This window comes from Cyanistes caeruleus, chromosome 1 (assembly GCF_971803275.1).
Source record: "Cyanistes caeruleus chromosome 1, bCyaCae1.hap1.1, whole genome shotgun sequence".
Lineage (NCBI taxonomy): Eukaryota > Metazoa > Chordata > Aves > Passeriformes > Paridae > Cyanistes > Cyanistes caeruleus.
The window spans coordinates 28,661,241-28,685,612 of record NC_141701.1 but is presented as its reverse complement, the minus strand read 5'-3'; the positions used below and the strand labels follow the sequence as shown (position 1 = coordinate 28,685,612).

Here is a 24,372-nt window from a genome sequence, read left to right as displayed (position 1 = left end):
TCTTCCCTGGGGAGAAAGTCATCTGCTTGGCTTAACATTCAGTGGTGTTTACACTATGCCTGGATGGCTCACATGGTTTCATTTTGAAATCTGAAACTAATTTTTCATTTCGAATCCCTTTTCTCCCCCCACTACTCAGAAGGGAGCTTGTGATTGTTTTAGCTGTGTCATCACCTATAGGCAGTTGCATTATGTTTAGTTTTAACCAAGTTGTGTATAAACAAAATGCTTGCTCTTAGGCATTTCTCCTGAACATTGAGGAGCTAGGATTCATATTATTCTGTAGGAAATATGAATTGATAAACACATGTTTTTCCTCAATACATGATTAGTGGGAACCATGTGAGGGTAGTAAGGATTAGAACTATCCAAACAGTAAAAAAATTAAAAACAGCTAATATTTTAGTTATAAACGGAACAGGCTATAACAAACTCTATATTCCTTCTCAAAAAATCTTATTTGTATTTTAAAAAAATCCAAGTTACAATTGGCGCAGTGAAGTGTTTCCTTCAGGGACTGTGTATGTTGAGTCTGCTTTGGACCAAATCTCTGTGTGGAGCAAGGCATCCTACTGGAGGACAGTAAACACACTTATGTTTATCTTTCTCATGGGGAATCAACCCCTCACCCCAAACTGCTTAGAAAGGTACTTATATTTCCTTTTACTTCTTTTTAGTTACATAATTTTTATGCCATGTTCCTTGGTATTTATTTTCCAGTATAAACTGTGTGATTGATACTGTGGGATGACTAAAAATTAAAGCATGATGTAACTAACTCTAATTGCACTTTCATTTCTAGCTCAAGCTGTTGTCTCCTTATGTCCCATGAGATCAAGATCTGTCATCAACTCTGAAGCCAATTTCCATCAGACATTTTAAACAAGACAGAGTAATGTGTGCAAATATGTAAATTAAAACAAAAAAAGAATAGTTCCTCTCAGAGTTGGAATTAATTTATTGTTTTTTCCCCCAGTCTCATGTACCATGGTGAAAATGTTTCATTCTAGATGTGTGGGTATGTGAAAGGGTATGTTGTCCCTTTAGACAACTTGGTTCAGTTTTGAGTGCAGATGAAAGCATTCCTGACATTTATTTCCCAGACTGTATTAGCAGACAGGGCTACTCTATTCAGAGACTGAGTTTTGTTCGTGCTGAGAGTCAGAGCATGCTGATATACCTCAAAACCTTTTCTTACAGGTCCTAAATAAACTGTACTTCGATTTCATTGACACAGTGTATCAGGTTTCAGCAAGCTGAGTTCTGTTAAAGACCTATGCATATTCAGTAGTGGATGTCAGTGAGTGGTCTGGTATATTTATTGTGATGGTGAAAACGGAAGCTTTCAGAATGTGTTGTGATGCTCAGAAACCCACGGAACAATGCTGGTTCTTTTTCATATCATACCACATCATCTTTAGAATACAAAATTCAAAGGTAGGTAGTTTTATGGAATAGATATAACTTCAGTGAACCATCAAAAGCCCACATCTACCTCTAGCAAATTTTGTTGTTGTTCCTAATGGACAAAGGATCAAATCGTTCTGTCATGGATTCTCTTCTGTTCTGTGGAAAAGGAAAAAAGGATTTTTCAGCTGCCATTGTTGGTGGTGGGGCAATATGAAGCTTGAAGATGAGTGTTTTATGAGTTTGCTTTATCTTCTAAACTAGATATTCCAGGAAATATTGTGTTCCTGTCACTCCCCATCACTGTTTTTAATGATCCCACCTTTACTGTTTTTGTAAAGGTGATGCTGAGGGTCTTTTCCTTCTGAGAGCTCCCTTTACCTGGGAGATTGAGGAGGAGGAATTTACAACTCATTTCTGCACACCATGAACATAATTGTGGAAGTAGAGCATTTGGCCTTACATGATGTAGATGTATTAAGCTGCTCCTTGCTCTCAGAAACTGAGAAAAAATATGTATCGAAGTTAAGTTCCATGTAATTTTGGTATTTGCTCATGAATACCCTGAGAATGTCATGGTTTAACCCCAGACAGCAATAAATCCCCACACAGGCTCTGGGCTCACTCACTCCTGGTGGGGTGGCAGAGGCAATCAAAAGGGTGCAAGTGAGAAAATCTGTGGGTTGAGATAAAGTTAGTGTCACAGGTAAAGCAAAAGCTGTGCACCCAAGAAAGGCGAACCAAGGAATTAATTCACTTCTTCCCATAGGCAGGCAGGTGTTCAGTCATCCAGGAAAGCAGGGCTCCATGGCACTAGTGGTGACTTGGGAGGACAAGCACCACAACTCTGAATATCCCCCCACTACTTCCTTCTTCTTGCCCCCAGCTTTTTATGCTGGGCATGGTGTCATACAGTATCAGATATCCCTTTGATCAGTTGGAGTCAGCTGTCATGGCTATTTCCCCTCCCAACTCCTCATGCACACCCAGCCTGCTCACTGCTGGGGCAGTGGCAGAAGCATAAAAAGCCTTGGTATTGATCAGCAATAACAAAAAACATCCCTGAATTACCAACACTGTTAACATAGCCCCACACTGTGAAGGAATTTAATTCTACCCCAGCCAAAACCAGCAAAAAAAGTCTTTGCACTATTGACTTTTGGTGTATTGTGAGCCAGAAGCCTTCTTTCCCAAAAAACATGCAGGCTAAACCCAAAAAAAGAAAGAGATTGTGTGGGAAAGACGTAACAGCATATATATCATCACTGTCCAGTGAATTCAGACTGTCAGATGAGGCTCTAGGTAATTTTACTATTTATACCAGTTTTCGGAAGAAATCAAGCTGTGCAGGGTGGGACTGGTTCTGGTGATTCTGAGCCCGTGCCTCAGCTATCCTAGTGTGGAGCTCTTCCCTGCAGTGGCTCTGTCTTTGCTGGAGATTGCAAAGGGACTGTCCTCTCTAAACCTCTTCACTGAAACAAAAAGGACAAATTTTGCATAACACCTGGTTGTAATATGTGATTGAAATTTTTAGCATTCAAAATGTTTTAAGGAATAGAAAGAGACACTTGTTTTCCAACTCTATTTTATAAGCTTATCTAAGCCTATAAGCACTGGGAGCAGTTTGACCTTGGAGTCATGGAGGTTCCTGAATATAGAAAGATCTTTTTCTTGTGTTTTAGCAGATTGTCTCTAGCCCTGTAGTTCAGGGCTTGTCCTTGTACTGGTCTCCTCCCTTATCTTCCCTTAGCCTGAACTATGCTCCAGAAAATAAATTTTCATGTGGGGAAAATGTGTTTCCAATCCTTTAGTTGCAGAGGTACCTTTAAAAGTATGAGTGAGTTAAATCTGTGTGAGCTCCCAGGCATTCTGGCTAAATCTAAAATGAAGATATAACCAAGCTGTCTTTGAACTGTGTAGAGCCTGTATAACAAGGATAGTGTGCTGAATTAAAGTAGCTAATTAGCTGTGATGAAAAGCTGATTCACAGGGCTGGGTCAAGGCAGCTGCCTTGCTCCTGGGCTGCCTTGTTCCAAGGAGCCTCGGGGCTCACTCTGCAGCACTGCACCACGCTGAGCAGGCACACCTCCAGCAGTGAAACGATGTACAGCTATAAGTTACCATTGCTAATCTTATTGAGGGGCTGTCAGAGACTGCATCCTGGCTCCTGGTCAGGCTGTGACCCTGGAGCGAACAAGGCTGCTCCCTCCTTTCATCTCATTGCTCTGATTTCTGCAGAAAGGAAAACCAAGCAAAGTCCAGGAGGATCCGAGATCAGCAATCAAAATCCTGGAGTATGCCCTGTTTTTTTCTTGGTAATTAGGTACAGCCCCAGGCAGTCAGGGTGAGAGTCATCTCACTTATCTGAAGGTGTTGGAGGGTTAGCTATTAGTTCTGGACTTGTTGGTCACCTCAAAAGGAGAGAGGCAGGTACTTCCAGTGAATGCTTTATCTTTCCTGGAACAGAAGAGATCAATCAAGCTCTGGAGGTGTCTGTCCTCCATTGACTGCAGAGAAGAAGCCTCAGTGGTAGCACTGAACTTGATGCTGGTCTTTGTGACAGCTGGAGTTTGGTGAGGTGCATCTTTTGGTATTTGAAGTGTCACCTCAGCCATGTGCTGGAACATTTGATGTTCAGGGTATTGTAAAAGAGGAGGCATATTCCTAGTCTGAAGAACTGTACTACCTAGTGTAAGTAACAGCTTGTTTATTGAAGTGATGAGAAGGTGATATGTGGGAATAAACCATCGGAGACCATTTAAGAAAAAAACTCAAAAATCCTACAAAGCCTAGGAGTTCAGACAAATCAGTCTATGAATCTAACTGAATCAATTGCACAAGTAACTAAAACCATTTTCTTATTAGATCAAGTCAGCAAGGTACATATTATAGGTAGTATTGTAAGGAGTGTGCTGCTATATTTTCGTTGGTTTGACTCTTATTCTAGACATAGATAAACCAAATGCCTTTCTATTTAATTTCCAGTAGATAGCAGCAGCTCACAGAGTATTTTCTTCTTTTTTTCTTTTTTTCTTTTTCTTTCCCAGTGAAGGTGCATGTGATTCAATGAGATCCTTAAAATGTTTCCTTTCCACTCAGGAAGTTCAGTAGCATTTTAATACCTGCAATCTGTGCTGGTTTTGTCACCACAGCTAATTTCTGAGGAGTATTGTTGAAGTATTGAATTTATCTTAAGACTGAGTCAGTTAGAAACACAAAAAAGTTTGAAAGTGACTCATTATCATTCTTGTGTCACACTGTACATTTATGCCACCTAAACTTCTAATTATACTTAACATACTTTGATTTGAATAATTTCTTTAGTCTTGCCATTTGTATAGGTAATTTTATCTACTCTAGGTTTTTCAGTATGTTCAGAATTAAAACCGCTACTCACTTGTAATTGTCTGAAATTCCTGCATAGGATTTTTTCTCTGTAAAATTGGTTGCAGCTGGGTTTGGCAGAGGCAGCATGATGTGTACAAGCACCTCACTTCCAATAACCAGAAGCAGTTGCACAGAAGTCAGTTTTCTTTCATATCTATAGAACAATTTTGCGAATCTTAATCCAAGTCTGTGTTCTGAAAGTATACAAGATCTTTATTCAGCAAAATAGTACAAGATGAAAAGCTTTAAAATCAAGGCCAATTCCTTAGCACTTTTAAATTTATTTTTTTTTTTTTGAATTTTAGTAGTACATTTAGCTATTGCAGTTGTTGTTATGTATTTATTGCAGCAGTGCGTTGAAAACTGAGATATCATATTCATGGCTTAACTGTTACTTTTTTTTGTCTTCAGACCCTACATGAGTTGTGAGAAGGATGCCACATATGGTGGAGTCCTTTACTGGGCAAGCAGTTTCCCTGACATAAAGGATGACAAAATCTGAGTGGAAATAAGATTGAGTAATTTTTGAATTGTTGAAGTTCAGTTGATGAAGTTCAATACAAGAGACTGATAAACGTGTGAAATCTGCATTTCTGGTACATGTCCTAAAAATGTCTGAAGGCCAAAGCAAACAGCTCAATTTGCAGCATGCTCAGGGCTGAGCCTGGACTGAAATTTGCTTTGTGATGATCTGACCTAACTTGTGACCTCTCTGGCCTATCCTTATTCCATTTCCAAGCAAATGGATTAATTATTTGGGCTTACTTTCTTTTTTTTCCTTTTTTTTTTTTCTTTTTTTATGATTTTGAAAACACTGAATACATGCCTTAGCTTATTGGCATTAATCAGCTATATTAAATTTTAGGAAAATGTGAACTACTTCTTTCTTGTACAGTAGTTAAACTGATTTCATCACTGCTTGTAGCTTGGTTGGAGTGCTACAAGTGTTAAGAGTGTTAAGCTCTGCCTCAACTGCTTCCTGGGCAGGGACCCCACCCCCTTTGGACTACTGTGTAAAGCTCTAGTTTTAAGTGGAACAGAATAAAAGCCACTTAAACATTTAAATGAAATGGCATTTAAATGTCCAAAAACATGAAGGACAATTGAAAAAGCTTTGAATTTATGTGTGTCTTTCGTGGCTACGTTTATCAGAGCTTAATTGCAAGTGATGAATTAAAATTTTTGCTGAAAAACAAAATGGTAGTTAACTGCACGTCCAATAAGTGAAAATTCTAAATGGATCAAATTTGGTCCAGTAACTAGATCTTATTCCGTTATTTTTAATAGAGTGACTGAACCTGCCTCATTTTTCCTGTTTCTGTGAACAATCAAGAAGCTAGCTCCACATAAAAACTGTGAATAAAATGCATGAAAAAACCTCTATATAGTAGCTTAGAGGTCTTCCATACCGTTCTATAACACATGTGAGATTTGTTTATTCTCAATAAAAACGTTTTTGATGAAAATTCATTTATTTTCAAGCTCTACAGTAAGCGGATCTTTGTATGGCAAAAGAGAGCATACATTTAGGTGACAGCAGCAGTACATTTTAAATGATTACTATTATTTTAAGTAGATTTGATTACAGGAACACATTAATACATAGGTAGCATCAAGCTAGATTGGAAGATATAGACTGGTAAAAATCCAGCCTAATGGTTGCATTTTGCTGTTCCGGAGTAAATTGATTAAAAGAAGAAAGTTAAAGATAATGTGAAGCTAGAGAAAAAGTGAAATTAAATTTTACATTAAAATAGTAAATTTGTTGTTTGGAATGGCTTCTGTCTATCAATTCAAAATCTAATCCATATGGAACGGGGGACCCTTAGAATATAGAAGATTATAAATCTTCAGTAGTGATTTCTTTTCCCATTTTCATCAACCTGTTCCAGAAGATTGCTAAATGCTTCTTATGAAAGGAACAGACTTAAGCCACAACTATTCTCTGAACATTTATACTTGCATATAGTACTGAGTAGTGATTTTTAGAATTTGTGTACACCCCTCTCAGAATGGAATATAAATCTCTTATTGTCAGAGGCAGTTTCTACGTATTTTAATGTCTGGAGTTCCTCACAGGTAAACTTTTCGTGATTATTTTGGTGAGCAGCAGCCACTGCATTTAGTGAGATGGCTCAGTGATACGGGTAATTCAACACTTATTCACTGAAAGGGGAAAAATAAAACTCCTCAGCATAATGGGTAATGAATGTGTCTGACTTCAGTGACTACAAGGGGTGGATGGTGAATCATCGTCCTGCAAGACTGAATATAGCTTTTTTCCCCAATACTTTCTGACATCTTTCATATGAGAGAATTCATAAATCTATCTTTTTCTTTCATGCAGCTTGGCTTTAACAGCATCAAGGAAGTTATGCTGAACAAATCAGTTCTGCTTGATATCTGTTGTTAAAGATCTTATTATTCTTTCAGATTATCATGCAAGCTATTAATTGGTACAATTCCAAGTGCACAGTTTTATCTATATTCACAGTTCTATCTATATTCACTTAGGCAGTTATTTTGCATTGTTTTAAGGAAGTGATTGATTGTAAAAGACATAATACATCAGGCCCTCGATATTGCTTTGGAAGCTGCCAAGTTTTCTTATTTTAGAATTTAGATACGTAACTTCTAACAGCTTCAGAATTTTTTTCAATGTACACAGAGCTAATTTCTTCTGTTGCTGACTGCTGGTTTTGCTTCCCATGTCCAGATGAGTTGATCTATCCTGCAGCAGAATATGATCTGTTCACTTATATCAGGCAATTCTATATCAAAAACATACTTTGGAGTTCTGACAATTTTTTTAGGATTTGTCATGCAGTCAAACACTATCTTGTTCCATGTTCTCCCTATCTCCGAATTTTACCCCCTCCCTGTATTGAGCAGATTTCTCTTTCAATCTCTTTCTCTGTACTTCCAACACTCTCTAATGTAGTTCTTGGTGGTGTATGTCTGAGATTGACTTTGCTGTTGGGCAGCAAAGGTGGGGTTTACAGTGATGGATGGGGAGAAGGGTTAAGGGAGCAGGGTGAAGACAACTGACAGGGAACTTTCAGGAAAAAGGGGAGGGGTTAACAATATTGACAACTGGGGCTAAACCATTACATAATAACAGGGGAGCAACAAGAATGTACTAACTAATACTTAACAAAATTAAATAAATGAACTGCAACAAAGGGGATCAGGCTTTATTTTTCCTTCCCTCAACACTTCGGTCTTTCTGTGCCAAATACTGTCAACCTGCCAAAAATAAGCATATATATATATATATTTATAATATTTATTCATCTGCTCATCTTGATTATCTCAAAAGACATGTCAGTCTCAAGCTTTGAGCTGGAATCTTACCTGCTGACTAGCTGATGTGGAAGTCATCTGAATTAAGAAAAGAACAAATAAGGTCTTGATGCATCATCTCAGTAAAGGCCTGGGGTAGGAGCTCATGGGAGCCATCCAAGCTGCAGGATCTAACTGGCCATGTGAACCTTTATTACCAGCTTAAATGCCTTCAATGCCAATCCTACATGCAATTTGTAGGTGAGATATCACTTGACTTTGAAAGTGTTCCTGAAGGACACAGCTCTCACAAAAATGTAGTCTAATAGCTCTGCTTAGGGACTCTAAGAAAGAGGGGTTGTCAACCCCTGGTGAGAAATTGCTTATAGACAGAGAATTTTTCTTAAAGCAAATTGATATTTATTGATCATTCCTTCTACAAGAAAAAAAATGTTCAGTGTAAAATCTTCACAAAAGACCCTTCAACATGAGACCAGGTGAAGTGACCTTGCTCCTCTCTGAAATGTAAGCTGACTTTTTCTTTTTTTTCTTTATCTAAAACCAGTTTTTTTTCCATGTGGTTTCATTTTCAGGGTCAGGGCTTAATAGGAATTTGTGGCTGAGATTTACCCTGCTTCTAAGTTCCACTTTAGAAATAAATTATATTATTTTGATTGTACAGTGAATTGGCCAGTTAGTAAGCTCTTTAGTAGTAATGAAAAAATAAATAAAAACCTTAAAGAGCTTACTAAAGGACATTAAAAGCCCTGACTAAAAGATTGTTTAGTTTATCATTAAAATTTGAAAACCCAGCTTGATGTTTGATGGCAGATCTGAGTGCTTAGAGAATGACAAGAATTATTTATATCAGTGTTTGTTGAGTTTGTCTTTTTAGCTAAGGAAAAACTAAATAATGTAAATGGTAATATAAATTAGAACCATCCCAGAAAGGACATCAGGGTTTTGTTAATTTGGGATTGAGTATGAAACAAATAGGAGCAGAATATTCAATTCTTATTCTCTCACCTTCACAAATCTGCATTCAGAATCACTCATTACAAAAGCTTCTCAACCAAAACTTATTGCAACCAAGTATATAGACTAAAACCTTTGAACAAATGGAATTTTAGATCCAGAAGGCTGGAGTTATATAGAAACTTGATCTTATTTTAGGAAGATCTTGGCTGATAACCTTCTAAACATCTCCAAGTCCTAGCTGTGACTGTAGTATGTGTTGTAATGATGCTGAGTGAACCCAACTCTGTGGAGATTACAGACCCATTATCACCTGCAGAAAGTTAATCTAGCAGTGCTCAAGGCTATAGGAGTCTAGCTTTTCCCTTGTCTCCCTAAAATTACTGATCAGGGAAAGATTCATTTGGTCTTTGTCCTTGGCAATGCAGCTGTCCATTTTAGCTACCCACTTGAAAATGTAGACCAAAGCATTTTATGCACTAATATTAGCTGCGATGAGATCATTGGACATATTACTAGTGGTTTTATAATTTTTGCATAATCTATCCTACTGATTTATATTATGAGAAGTGATTGTTTGGGGTGCTGGAATTTGGAGAGTGAAGCTCTTTTTTTCCCCTGTCCTCCTTCTGCTACCTAGGAATGATTGGTTTCTCTTTGATTCTTTCTTGGCACTCACACTCATATTATTCCTCTTCCCTTAATGTTGATGCATGTTTTTTGTTTCTTTTTGACCTTCAGAAAAACTCTTTTAAGATGATTGAGCTAAAGGCAAACCAAGCATGAGGATGTGTCTTGAATGAATGCTGCCCAAGGGAGCGGGGAGGGTGGAGGGGCAAGGCAGCCTAGCGGAAACATTCAGTGTATTCTTGATTATCTTTTCACAAATTGATTTTAAAATTGTTCAAAGAACAAATACTTTGGACAGAGAGCACTACTTCATTAATGTTCCTTTTTTTTGTTTTTAAGTTTTCCCTTGAATGACCTCCATGGGTTATTTCTTTGGTTGTGTTTATGTAACATTTTCTCCTTGAAATCTTAAAGATAATTTCTTTACGTAAAGAACACAATGAATTCACAGTGCATTTTTAGACACATTTGGTCATATAGCCAGACATGCCTTCAGCAAAATAACATTGGTGCTGACAAAAAACAGGTACTTAAAAAGGTAGCTGGTGAATATCTACAGTCATTGCTTGAAAGCCATCAATTATTTGTGTTCCCAAGTTTAACTGTTAAACTGAATATTTACCCTGCAAAGTGAGAAATGGCAGCCAATATAAGCAAGTCATTTGCTTTTCAGTATTAATTTTACTTCTTGTGCCAGGCTCTGTAAATATTTCCTCATGTATCATTGTGACGCTGCCATACATTTGAAATGTCAAATTATGCAGTGTCTGGTGTCATAAGAATAATATCAGCAGCAAGGAGAGACAAAAAATACCATGCAGAGAATAAATACTTGTTTTTAGTATCTGCCTTGCCTGGTGTTGCAGTACTATGGACAGAGTAATCTAAGGCTTGTTTGGATGTATAGAAAATACATCCTTTGAGTGTTTTAGCCACCCCTTGAGGAGCCTTTTTCTTGTACTGCAAACAAATGGTTTGTGCAGTTCTGCTGCAGTAATTCTATCTTTCCCTACACTCTTGCATCCAAAGTGAGCATACTAGAAAGGGAAGAAAAATGCTATTCTTTTTAGTACTTATTTTCCAATTATTGTTAATTCACTAGCCTTTTGTGAGATAACATAATGCAAAGTATAAAGCAAAGTAAGAAGTGAACTTTCAGATGACTGCTTTTACATGCTGTACTTTATTCTGCTCTCCTGCCACCCCATTTACCATCAGATTTATACCACACTAGCACAACAACTGAAGATTAAACAGGGATTAACCTTTTTGGTTATCCACAATTTCTCAGACTATTTGTAGAATTAATATAATTTACCACTGTATTATTATTGTCCTGGTGGAGTAATACATCAAATACTTCTATGGAGGTTAGAGAAGTCAGGGCTGTGTAACAATCTATAATAATAAGAAAAAAGTGATCACATTATTATTCTCAAGAGGCTTCACAGGAAGAGGGCCGTGTTATGTTGTGTTTTGTCATTCAGACTGTGTATTTCTACCCAAAGTGAGAGATTCAGTGCTGTCTGTCCCTGGAGGCAAGCAATGCCAACTTGCTTCCACCATCCCTGACCCCTTTTCACGCCTCTTCCCACTTCATCAGAAGACTTAAGGACGTGGTACAGAGCTATTTCTGTCAGCATTTTCTCTTATGGTTTGAACATTTCAGACTGGTGGATAAGTTGAAAGGGCTGAAATCCAAATTTAGTGTCCTTGGGCTTGATTAATTTGCTCATGCTTGAACATCCTAGTGGTGTCTGAGCTATTGAGAGTAGCAGCCTCTAGAAGCAAATGGATCTCATAGAGGTCTTGTGAAATATATACCAGCTCTTCAGGGGTTTGTCAGATATTCTGCTGGTCTCAACTGACACTAAGGCATTCAAGTATCATCGCCACGCCAGAACCTAAATAAGCAGTTTGCAAACTGGAAATGTATCTTCCATTTTCTGAATATCCAGCTCTGTAGGAAAGCAGTGAAGAGGCTGTGATGTTCCTGAAGGGAAAGCGATTACCTGGCAAGATGTCTAAATGCCACACACTACTGGTCAGGTCCAGAAAAAAAACACACAAGAAATTTTAGGCATCGCAACCAACTGTTTGTGTAGGTGCAGGGGTGAAGTGGAACTGTCATCGTGGTGCTTCTATAACTTTCTACATCTTATATGACCTTGTAGATAAGCTCAGGAAACGTGGGCTGGATGAGTGGAGGTGGTGTGAATTGAGAACTGGCTGAATGGCACAGCTCAGAGGATGGTGGTCAGTGATGTAGAGTCTGACTGGGGACCTGTAGCTAGAAAGATTCTCTAGGGATCAGGACTAGGTCCAGTCTTGTTCAGCGTGGAGGAAGGGACAGCGTACCCTCAGCAAGTTCACTGATGTTACAAAACTGAGAGAGTGGCTGATAGCCCAGAGTACTGTGCTGCCATTCAGGGAGACCTGGACAGGCTGGAGACTGGGTGGAGGGCAACATAGTGAAGTTCAGCAAGGCAAATGCAAGATCCTACACCTGGGGAAGAATAACCCTGTGTACCAGTACAGGCTGGGGGCCGACCTGCTGGAAAACAGCTCTATGGAGAGGGACCGGGGTCCTGGTGGCCAACAAGCTGTCCATGAGCCAGCAATGTGTCCTTGTGGCCGACATGGCCAGTGGTATCCTGGGGTGTATTAGGAAGAGCACTTCCAGCAGGTAGAGGGAGATGATCCTGCCCCTCTGCCCAGTCCTGGTGAGGCCTCACCTGGAGTGCTGTGTCCAGTTCTGGGCTCCCCAGTTCGAGAGAAACAAGGAAGTAGTAGAGAAGGGCCGGCAGAAGATGATGAAGAAGATAAGGTGACTGGAGTGTCTCTTATGAGAAAGGGCTGAGGCCTGTTCAGCCTCAAGAAGAGATGACCCAGAGAGATTTTCAGTGATGCATACAAATATCTTCAGGGTGGGTGTCAAGATGATGGGCCATGACCCTTTTCAGTAGTGCCCAGTGACAAGACAAAGGCCAACAGGCAGCAGCTGAAACACAGGACGTTTCATCTGAATGTGAGGGAAAACTTCTTTAAGGATGGCAGAGCACTGGAACAAACTGCCCAGGGGGGCTGTGGAATCTCCTTGGCTGGAGACATTCACACCCCACTTGGATGTGTGATCCTGTGCAACCTGCTTCAGATGAACCTGCTTTAGCAGGAGGATTCGACTAGATTTTTTCCAGAGGTCTCTTCCAATCCCAGCCATTCTGTGATTCTCCACATAATTTATAGTATCTTTTCAATAAGCTGAAGCTCAGTGTCTGAGATTTCCAAATTGCAAAAAGAGCTGGATTTAATTTTTTAAGCATGTGGCACATCTGTTTTCTATAGTCATATGCAACTTAAGGCCTGTAATGCAGAAGACATCTGTGAGCTCCTGTACACAATTCAGAATGAATACGGATGTGTTAGGTTCCTATTTTTGGTACCTTCACTGGCTCCTAGTGTTTCATCTTGTGATAAAACTTTCATTTTCTATAAAATAGTTCATTTCAAGTAATATGATTGTATTACATTGTATGTATCTAGCTCTCTGGATGTCTTTGAGAATTTAAAAAAGCACGTTATTGTGTTACTCAGGTTTGAAATATACAGATGTAAAAATACTACACATACTGAATAGTGTATATTTATTTGTTTCATGTATGTTTGCCTTTTAAAAAAAAATGATGGTTGAGCATTTTGTATTGTGTTTTTTTCTTTAATTTTTGTTTTAATTCCAGTATGGTTATTCCTACAGTGTTAAAAGTTACGAGTCAAACTGTAAGTTGTAGAAATATCTTTGGCTGCATGAAACATGAAAAAGAAATAATGTGTTCTCCTTCTGTATTCATATTGATACATTCGTATGTGTCAGAGTTGCAATATGGTCATGGCTTTTTAATCTGGCCATGACTAAAGAGATATTGATAAGAAAGAATCAAGAGAAATCTGGAATATCTTGCATGACTTGTATGAAGTCCAAATAGTGCTGCATTTTTTCTTAAAAATCTCTGAACATAAGGATTTCTTAAGTTCCTCAGCTGCTTCAGCACTTAACTCTTCTTATAAACAGATTTTTCCTACACCTAATAGAAATCTTCTTTGCCAGCATTGCTGGTTTCTTGTATAGATGATACACAGAAAACAATTAATCATTGACATGTTTATGACAGTATTCCCCATAATCTCATTATGCCTCTCCTCTGTTTGAAACTAAGTCAATCCTATTGCTCTATACTCTCTCCTCATATACTCTGTTTATCAGCCTTGTTGATTTCTGCTGGACCTAATTTCCTGAATTGTCATCTCTGTGTCTGATGAACCACATCCCCATGTCCCAGATTCGCATTTGCCTTTTTGTGTCAGCATTGTACAAGCGCTCCAGTGCAGTTTTTAGCATCTCAGTCCACTTCTGCCAGAAGGTTTGGGGTTTTTTTTCAAATTGTTGATGATGATGGTGGATGTGAGGTACCTCAAGAAGGGTCAAGAACATGACCTAACCATGTGAGGTGTTCTATGAGCAGAGCAGATCAGACAGCTCTGCCTTCAGGCAGACCCTGCTGCCTTCTTGTACACCCCAGTGCTGTTCTTCCTGAGAAGGCAGGGCATTTGTTTGCTGTGCACTGCTCAGCTGACGCTGTCTCGTATCTACTGCTTGAAGTTTGTTTGAATGGGTTGATTGTATAAAACATCCTAACTGTTTCCAGTAGTAAGCAATAGTTAGCTGAAGGGACCAGTTCTCTGGAGAATGTGTGCAGAGAGTTTTTCTTTGTAGCACAGACACTGATGCTGATTTTGATCCAGCATGTCCTCAGAAAGCAGCACCTTTCAACCTGTGTATGGCATCAAACTGTTGGAGCTGCTTTCTGCAACATTCATTTTTGCCCTTGACATTTATAAAGCCTCAACTAGGAAAAATCTCACACAGTCATTATATCCAAACTGGATATAGCAGGACAGTCATATGCATTGCTGAAAGCTTTGCTTTGTGATCAGTACAGCTGAGAATCCACATGGCATAGCATAAAGTACGTTATTTTATTCCTTGATTCTTCTTTCCCCTGTCTTAAAGAAGCACTGAAAAGATATCTGGTGTCTTCATCTGACATGCAGCTGGTTGGCAGAGTTAGTTAAATCATCCTGGGGAATTAGACTCTTTGAAAGCCAGATAATACAGTACTTCCTCTAAATCCTGTATTTCCTGTATCCATCTTTAATTACAAATATCTCTTCTTCCTCTCTCCCCTTTCACAATCATTAAACTAAAGTGAGAATGTTAATTTCTAAAGCAGTTTATGTTCCTGGTGTTGCCTGGGACCTGCCAACATCACAGTGAGGGAGATTTATTGAACATGAACGTTTACCCTCTGTGGCTCATTCTGCTGGGAGGTAACAGTCCTGCCTCTTCTCAGCACTGTAGGTCCAGTTGTATCATAGAATCATGAGGATTGGAAGGGACTTTAAAGATTATCTTGTCCCAGCCTGCCCTACCAGCAGCGTGGGCACCTGGCATTAGATCAGGTTGCTCAAGGGCCCATCTAGTCTGGCTCTGAACACTGGTTCCAGAGTTGGGGCACCCACAACCTCCCTGGGGAGCTTGTTTCCAGTATCTCACCACCCTCAGAGTAAAGAAATTCTTTCCAGTATCTAGCCTAGATTTTCCTTTTTTCAGTTTGGGCCCATTACTCCTTGTTTTATCACTACAGCTCCTGACAAAAAAATCCCTCTCCAGCTTCTCTGTAGGCCCGTTCCAGATAGTGGAAGTTTGCTACATCGTCTCCACACAACCTTCTCTTCTCCAGGCTGGACAGTCCGAACCTGCTCAGCCTTTTTTCTTAAGTGAGGTGCTCTAGACTTCTTACCAACTTCGTGGCCCACCTCAGACTTGCTCCAGCCATTCTATGTCCTTCTTATGTTGAAGGCATAAGAACTGCACCAGCACTGTGCACAGCACTCCCCTTGGGGTCCACAGGGGTAGGGTAGAGGAAGAGAAAGCTCACTCTCTGACCTGCTGGGCCACGCTGCTTTGGGTACAGCCCAGGACACCGCTGCAGATTGTTTTTCATCAAGCATCAGGCCGCAGCTCCGCAGAAAGGTGTGTGCCCTTGGCTTCTCGGCTTGGGCTGGCGCTGAGAAGCAGCTCAGGTATAGAGCCCCAGTTCAGAGGAGCGGCCGGAGGCGGCAGGGCGGTGGCGGGGCCTTGCCGCGGGTGGCGGGGCCTTGCCGCGGGTGGCGGGGCTGTCCCGCGGGTGCCGGGGCGGTGGCGGGGCTGTGCCGCGGGGCTGTCCCTCAGGTGGCGGTGCGGTGGCGGGGCTGTCCCTCAGGTGGCGGGGCTGTCCCGCGGGGCTGTCCCGCGGGTGGCGGTGCGGTGGCGGGGCTGTCCCTCAGGTGGCGGGGCTGTCCCTCAGGTGGCGGGGCTGTCCCGCGGGGCTGTCCCGCGGGTGGCGGTGCTGTCCCTCGGGTGGCGGGGCTGTCCCTCAGGTGGCGGGGCTGTCTCTCAGGTGGCGGGGCTGTCCCGCGGGTGGCGGTGCTGTCCCGCGGGTGGCGGTGCTGTCCCTCGGGTGGCGGTGCTGTCCCTCGGGTGGCGGGGCTGTCCCTCAGGTGGCGGGGCTGTCCCTCAGGTGGCGGGGCTGTCCCTCGGGTGGCGGGGCTGTCCCGCGGGTGGCGGTGCTGTCCCGCGGGGCTGTCCCTCGGGTGGCGGGGCTGTCCCGCGGGTGGCGGGGCCTTGCCGCGGGTGGCGGGGCTGTCCCTCAGGTGGCGGTGCTGTCCCGCGGGTGGCGGGGCTGTCCCTCAGGAGGCGGTGCTGTCCCGCGGGGCTGTCCCGCGGGTGGCGGTGCGCGGCCGGCAGACGCCGGCACAGCGGCACGGTCCGACCGCAGCGCCGGCAGCAGCACCTGCGGAAAGCTCCTGCTCTCCTCCCTTCTTCCACTCCTCATCTTGTCTGCCTTTGTTTGGCCTGCGTACAGAATCGCTGGTGTAAGGGGAAGGCTGTAAAACACCTAGCAGCCAGACTATAGCTTCTTTCTCTCTAGGCGCGCCAGTGGGTTTTTTCCTCCTCGTAACCTTCCGGCTGGTTCTGGTTCTTTGCTGCCAAAACAGTCCATCTGTTTCACTACAAACGCGAACACTGACCACGTTTTCCAGCCTTGTTTCCATAGTATTTGATATTTGGATGTCCCCTTCACCACTGACTTGGGGCTTATACATATGTTTTCAGTACATTTAGAACATTCTGCAGCACACTTTCTTTGTAAAATATGAGTATCTTCAGCTTTAAACACTGTCAATTTTTTCCTTACAGGAAATTTATTTTCCTAATTAAGCTACTTTTACAGCCAATAGTGATAATTACAAAAGAAAAGCTCTAGAAGCTGAAGCAGACCACTCACTGAAATCTGGCAATCATTATTATAGACTTCATTACTCTTAATGTAATTTTATTCTGTTCTTGTTTGATTTGATTAGAAATGTTAAACAGGTTGCAATATTTGAAGTGCTTTATCTTCTTTAAGCCTTCTTCAGTGCTGAGGTAAATATGGAAAAACCTAGGATTTTTCAGCCTATATAGTTTTCTGCTGGTTTTTTGTCTGTAGATTTTAGAAACCTTTGTAAGGCAAGCAGTAGCTGTGAGTAGGAAACATGGCAATGGATACCCATGGCTCTGATAGTGCAAAGTCTCTAAAATGTGCCTCTTGCAATATCGTTTCTGTACACAGAGGCAAAGTCCACAAGGTTATTATTTCCAATGAGAAACAAATGCAAATATGACAGATTTGTTACTATAAATGTTGTAATTTGCATGTCTGGATGAAAAACTAGGAGTTTGCAGATATAAGTAGAAGGTTCAAATGCTTTCTGATGTCATTACTAACATTTCTGATTTATTGATTTTTATTTTTGATTTATTAATTTTTAAATTTCTCCAAATGTGTGTTCCCATTATTTGCTTTAAAGTATCTAACAGAGGCTAGAATGTAAATTGTAGTGAGTTATCTTAAACAGAGTTTTACATTATACTATACTTAGGATGGTGTATCCCAGATTTTGAGGCAAAAAGTACATGGTGTTTTTATAATTTTATGTCTTTCCTTTTATTTCTTTGTACAAAGCACCATTTTTTGACTTTTACTTTTGCAAAGTCACACATTTTAGCCAGTGCCAACTTCCTTTGCCACATTTGCATTTGATTTGTTCTTTTTTTCAAGATCATATGAGGTGATTAATGAATTGACTAAACTGTATCTCTTCTCCATGTTTGCTTTTAAAGTAGTGGAAAGAAGTTCAAATTAATCATCGGTAGTCTATAAAGAATTTGACCAAGTAACTCTTCATCCTGCTGTGTGTTTTTGTCACCTGTATCAAAATGTATTTATGGTGTCCTTCTCAAATGTGTGTTCTTCTGCTCTCTTACTACAATTCATTACTCTGACAAATATGATGAACGTTCATGGCAGCATTGAGGAAGGGCATTCAGCAAAGTTCACTCAATCTCCCTGATTTTACAGCAGCAAAGTTCCACAGGAGAACTGCATCTTTTGTGATTTATTATATTGTAGCACTGATTCTGTGACCCATTTCTGCTGTTGTGATCTGTCTTGGGTTCCCAGGCATTGCGGGGCACACCTCCTTGCAGTTTTACCATTGTAAAAAGAGGGGTGTAAAAATGAGCAACTTAGTTTGACCCTGAATTTCATGGGTCTGTGCCCTGGGGCAAGGCACTGGATGAGGAGGTTACTGCATTTCAAGGAGTGGAGCATTTCTCATCCTTGAGTGGCACCCAAGCATCTGATAATATTGTGGGAAGGCAGAAAAGAGCTGGGGAATTCCGGAGATCCATTTGATTCAGTGCTCTGGTGAAAGCCAGAAACAGCATAATATAGCACCAAACTGATAGGATCTAGCTGTAGTGGTACTCAGAGATGGTGGAGATGTGAAGAAGACTGCTTTTGTCTAATAGCATCCATTAGAGTGTAATACCCTCAAATTGCAATTTTGGCATAAGTTCCCCCATTAATTTATTATCATAACTATAATGATATTGTTTTAGTTTTAATTTTAATTTTAATTTAATTTTTATGCCAGATTGTCTTTGAAATTTTGTCTATATTTCTCACTCCCCTTGCTGAATTAAGCTATATTGGAAACTCTTCTAGTGGAGTATTTGTACCATCTGCTCTCTGTAGCAATTATTCAAATTATTTGCAACCCTCTGTTCCAGCAGAGGTAAATCTAGCACAGATTTCCTGACTGACATATTTTTGCCCTGCAATATGCCCCAGCTGGTACAGATCTGTAATTCTGTGGGGTTTGGTGGGGGTGGAGGGTTATGCTTACATTTCCAATTATTTCAAGTGTCTGTCTCACAGGAAATCATCATCTCATAGATTTTACAGAATGAATAAAGAGAAAAACTGGTTTTGAAAGTTCTCCTTCCTTTCCAATCTCAGTCTATACTAGAATTCTACAAATCCTGAATACTCTAAATTGTTCACAGCATTGAACAAAGCTCATGACATGCCTGCACTGGCTGCACTGGCTATTCCTTCTGTTACTGAGAATACAGGCCCCTTTTTGTTTTGCTGTGATTAAGGTGCTGCTGCAGTAGTCTGCCCTGCCTCTGGTGATATTCACCTGATCTAACAAAAAGAATGATGTTCCTACTTCTTGCCCTGTGTCACTTTTTCTTAGTAAATCAGGGTTTTTGAAATGCAAACCCAAGGTACTCAAAGTATTAATGGATCTGCATAAACACTTCATAGTTTAATTTTTGTGAAAAATTAAAAGGAAGTCAGGAAAAGTAATGTTCATATTACTGTGAAAAGAGGGCCCTTAAACTGCATTAGAAAGTGCCATAATACTATAAAGAGTTAACTAAAACACCCTCCTTGCTGTATGATGGGCATACCTGTCAGCTGAGAAGTATAGGCAGTGCTGGTTCATTTGTGGGCTCCTCAATTAAGGAGACTTTAAGAAGAGTATCAAAATAACTTCACAGCTAATCTTTTTAGCTTTGAGCTAGTATTTATTCATTTTATAGAGAGATGTGTTTCAAAACAACATGAGAGCACTGTGCAGCCTCCACCCTGCCCCAAGTTTCTAAAGCTGTGTGGGTACCACTAACACAATGTCCAGGCCCCACAGATAGAGAAAATGATGAAAGATTTTAAATACAGATATACAGTTCATGCCACGTACTATGAGAAAGGCTGTGGGTCACCACTGGGGCTCCTCCTTTTCTTATGGCTATTATTTGTTATAGATTTATAGGATTTTTATTTTTTTTTTTACTATTACTAGGAGCCTGGCTTTGTTTATCTTAAAGAATTTTGACCTGCATATTGTGCAATGCTATACGTGTACGCATGAAACATCTGTTGTAAGTGCCAGGAGTGCACAAGTGACACCATTGCTGCTTTGATAGACATGCCAACTGCAGGGAAGTTTTATTTCACTCACTGGGCTGATAACCTCCAATCCTGCATATTGCCTCACTTTTGTGGAACTCAGCTGTTTTCTGTACATTTGGACTTACATAGAGTTAAAATCTATTTAGGTGGCATCATCAAAGGGTTACAAGACCAAGAGAGGTGTAGGTTGGCCTCATATAACGGTCTTAATCCCCAGAACAAAAAGCCAGCTTGAAGATCTATGGAAGTAAAGGTCAGCTTTAGCAAAGGTATTACATGCATGAGTCCAAAAAGCTGGTAATTCACATTTGCGTGGTTGGAACTTGTGAGACACCCATTGCAAATCTTCTTCTGAGCAGACCACGTGCCCCCTGGAAAAAGAGTGGCTCCATCTGGCTCCATCTTCAAATGGGCTAGAGGCTGAGGCTGTGCCTAAGCCTTCCAGTTACTGCCCATCCTGAGGCCATTAACAAATTTAGGAGATTTGAATGTAGTTCTAAAAGCAATAAAAAGCAAGTCAACCCAGAGAAAAAATGAAGGAGAGAGATGAAGTTAAAGCTCAGCATAATTGGAACAGCATCAACAGGTTATCTAAATATTTAGATTAGGTGATCTAATGGTAAATTTTATGAATTTTTGCATAAAATACTTCCTTAAGTTTATTGCTGCATGAAATTGTCTACAGTCATATAATGAAGTGGAAAAGTTCCCACTTTAAAAAGTTTCCATTTCAGAATATTGGTAAAAATCATTATCTTTGCAGTCTTTACAAAAATATTTAAAACAAGGTCACTTCCCACTGGAGTTTTCCTTAGTGGAGCACTAAACTCAGTGTGTGTAAATGCAGTTTGTGTCAGGGCTTAGCTTCAACTAGAGTGAATTTTCTTAGCACACAATTTTTTCTGAGTTTATCTTAGAATATTTTCCACATCACATCAGGGTGAGTAAGAGGCTTTTCAAGGTGATGGAGGGGGGAAAAAATTCTGCAGTTTAATAAACAGCTTGTTGATCAGGAGAGCTATGTGAGAGACTAAAGATTTAAGTTCCCATCATGATTTGTAATAGCAGTTAATTCTGGATTTCAGATAGCCCAAAGGAGTCTTTGGTTATTTGTGGCTGAAAGGTTCACTCTTTACTTATTTTTAGCAAAAATTTAGTAAGAAGCAGAGAAGCTTTTTCTTTTTTTTTTTTTTTTTCCTTTTCTTTTTCCTTTTCTTTTCCTACAGCTACAATATTCTCGCCTAAATCTTTGCTTTGGTCTAACAACACATCTACATCTCTACCATTTTTTCTTACGATGTCCATTTACAGTATATTTTTTCTCTTTCAATTTGTCCTCTTTCTTGCACCTCCTCCCTTGTACTTTCCAGGTGCCTCCTTCCATGATCTGAAAGTGTTGCTGAATAAAGATGAGCCAATAGTTAGTCCAATCCCAGACAGCCTTTTGTTCAGGTAATTGCTCGGAACCAAGCAGCTCTTAAGTGCCCTGACTTCCGTGACTGAGATTGACTGATGGAAAGATTAAGTAAGGCAGAGATTTATAGCCAACCTAGTAAGAAGAAAGCGAAAATGTAGACTCATTTAAATAAGGCGTTTTCGGGTTGGTTTTTTTTTTTCCCCTCTCTCTCCCCCCACCCCTGTATTGAGGACACATCCTGAATGTTAGCAAAAATCATGTAGATCAGAGCCAAGCTCCTTTGGCTGGAGAAGAGAACACCCTGGTAGTGCTCCCACAGGACATGTAACACCCCACTGGAGAGCTAACTGAAAGAAGAAATGTTACCAAGCCTCTCAGAGAACATAATGTAATTCTTACAATAAAGCCAGTAATTTAGATTTATACCTGATTTATTTGCCTTGTTTTCTTACTTGCTAAAGATTATTTTCTAGTATATATTGGATGACACAATCCATTTAAAACAAATGAGATTGGCCTTGAAACCTTTTTCCCCATTTTATCAGTATGACCACAGCAGATTCTGGGTAACTAATAGTAACATTTTGTAAAAAAAACCCTAAACCTCACCATAACCTCCCTTATATATGGAAACACTAGTTCTAATCCTTGCTAAAAATTATTTAATAATTAATATTTACATTTAGCAGTTTATATCTAAGAGACATATTAATGAGAATATACATAAAAATATATTAATAAATATGAAAAAAATGTCCCAGGGCTCAACAGTGAATCTGAGTAAATGTATTTGCAATATTTCCAGCAGGTTTTTGTTTAAAATCTTTTTAATGAAGTACTGAATAATGGAGAAACAATGCTATGCAATAGCTTGTTTTTCAAAAGATAAGAGTCTATAAAATTACTGACATTTTTACATAGTTTGGATCATTTAATGTAAATTACAGTATCATAGTGTTTCCTGAGTCATAGTCAGTATTACAGCTGTATTGCTCCTGGGTCAAACACAGTTTAGACGACTGCCCTTTGTGCAGACCAGCAGCAGAGCTCTTTTCCTCTCATCTTACACATCATCTATATTAATTTATGCTTGGAAGGTTAGGTCAAAACAGCCCCATTTTTCTTTCCTTTGGACATTATGTGTGTGAGCAACAGAGAGAGGAGAATCATGCTTAGAGGTGGTGGCTTTCTCTCATGGCTTCCATGGGGACCCTGGGGGAAGCAGCCTGCAAAATTCACCACATCTATAATTCATAGTGTGGGACATACAGGTTGTGCCTTTTCTAACATGGCTGTTTGCTGGCTAGAAGAAACCCTTTGTGTTGACAGCCTAGAGACATTTTGGCTTAAAAAGTCAAAGAAAAAACCAAAAAAAGTAGTATATTTCAGTACAAAGCTTTTTGTATCTGTGTTAAATGGCATTAATCTTTGGGCTCTAATGTGAATAAGATTTGCACTCATATTTTTAAAACTGTGCATTATAATTTAATCTCTGGTCCTCACACTACTAGTATCTGTGAAGGCTATTCCCTTAGCAAGCTGTTTGGTAATGATCCTGATGTACAAACAAACACAAATATTCTAAATTGAATATTGAAGAGATGGAAAGATAAAGAATGCAGAAAACATCAAAGTTCTAAGATTGATGTAGGTAGATGGTTCTATTATCTGTTTTAAGACTTATCCAGCATGATTTATAATTTATATTAAAATTATCAAAATACTGTCTGGGCTGTATCTAAGCCATTGAATATCCCTCAACCTTTGTTTTATGTCATTCTAAGAAAATGAATACATGTTTACCCACACACTTCACCTTCTAGTTTTTGCTCAAAGCACAGCTTTAGATGCAATAACAAAGAGGAAATCAATCTTTCTTGAATCCCTAATTTCCCATGGAATTAAATGCCTCTTTCTCTTGAGAGAAATGTTTCAGCTTGTGGGTTGGGTAATCTCTTCACTCTTTAACTGTGTTTAAAAAAAAAAAAAAGAAAAGCATACAATACTAATCTTCATTCCCTTCTATGCCTTTGTCCTCTAAGCCCTATGTAAAACATGTTTATTCTCTTAGAGTAATTTTCAGTAGGATTTTTACTTAAAGCAAATGTGGGGTAAGAACCAGCTCTGTTGAGATTCATATCTGGAAAACAACATACCTAAACTTAAACTTTAAGAATTAGTTCACTGACAACCTACTGTCTAACTGTTGCACTGAAATAATATATATTTTAAAGTGAAAATAAATTCTCTGTCCCTGGCTGTATTTAGAAAATATTTTTTGTCAGATATTCTCTGGGAACAATAGAGTGAATTCCAAGAGCTAATCCAACAAGATAGAAGACTACACTTACTCTCTGAACAAACCTCATTAGAACTAATATGAAGTATGTTTCTTCCAAAAACTGGAGAGTTGGATGTACAAGAAAAAATTACACTATTTTTTTTAATATTTTGTCCAAGATATTAATTATCTAAAAAAAAAAATAAAATCATTTGTTGGCATATCAGAATGTTTCCCAGTCTCTGCTTTGACAGCTGAATATTGCAGATGTCTCCATAATAGTTTTCACTCTATCTTTTATATATATAAAGTGTTAAAGGCCACATGGAAAAAGTGAGTTTGAAGAAAAATTTGGGGTCTAAAATATTGGTTTGGTTCAATAAGGAAGGGTCAGACAGGCCCTGTTTTATGAGCAAGTTCTCAGTTCTGTCTGTACATGCAGAAGTCTGGAGAGAAATTTGAGGGTAGTCCAATGTCTGCTGGAACGTCATTAAATTCATGTTGTGATGAATCTACCTGGGTCTCAGAAAAAGAAAATATCTACAAGAATCAAATTGCTAATGGAATAAAAAGAAGCGGAAATGGAGGAG

At 39.7% G+C, this 24,372-nt stretch overlaps 1 long non-coding RNA gene across 1 annotated transcript in view; it reads left to right on the top strand.

The window, feature by feature from the left end:
* The first annotated feature begins 8,099 nt into the window (after positions 1-8,099).
* LOC147655406 (uncharacterized) overlaps positions 8,100-24,372 on the top strand; it is a 29,868-nt gene continuing 13,595 nt past the window's right edge. The window contains exon 1 of the long non-coding RNA XR_015285358.1: positions 8,100-8,601. This is a non-coding gene — a long non-coding RNA (uncharacterized LOC147655406). The remainder of the gene's footprint in view (positions 8,602-24,372) is intronic.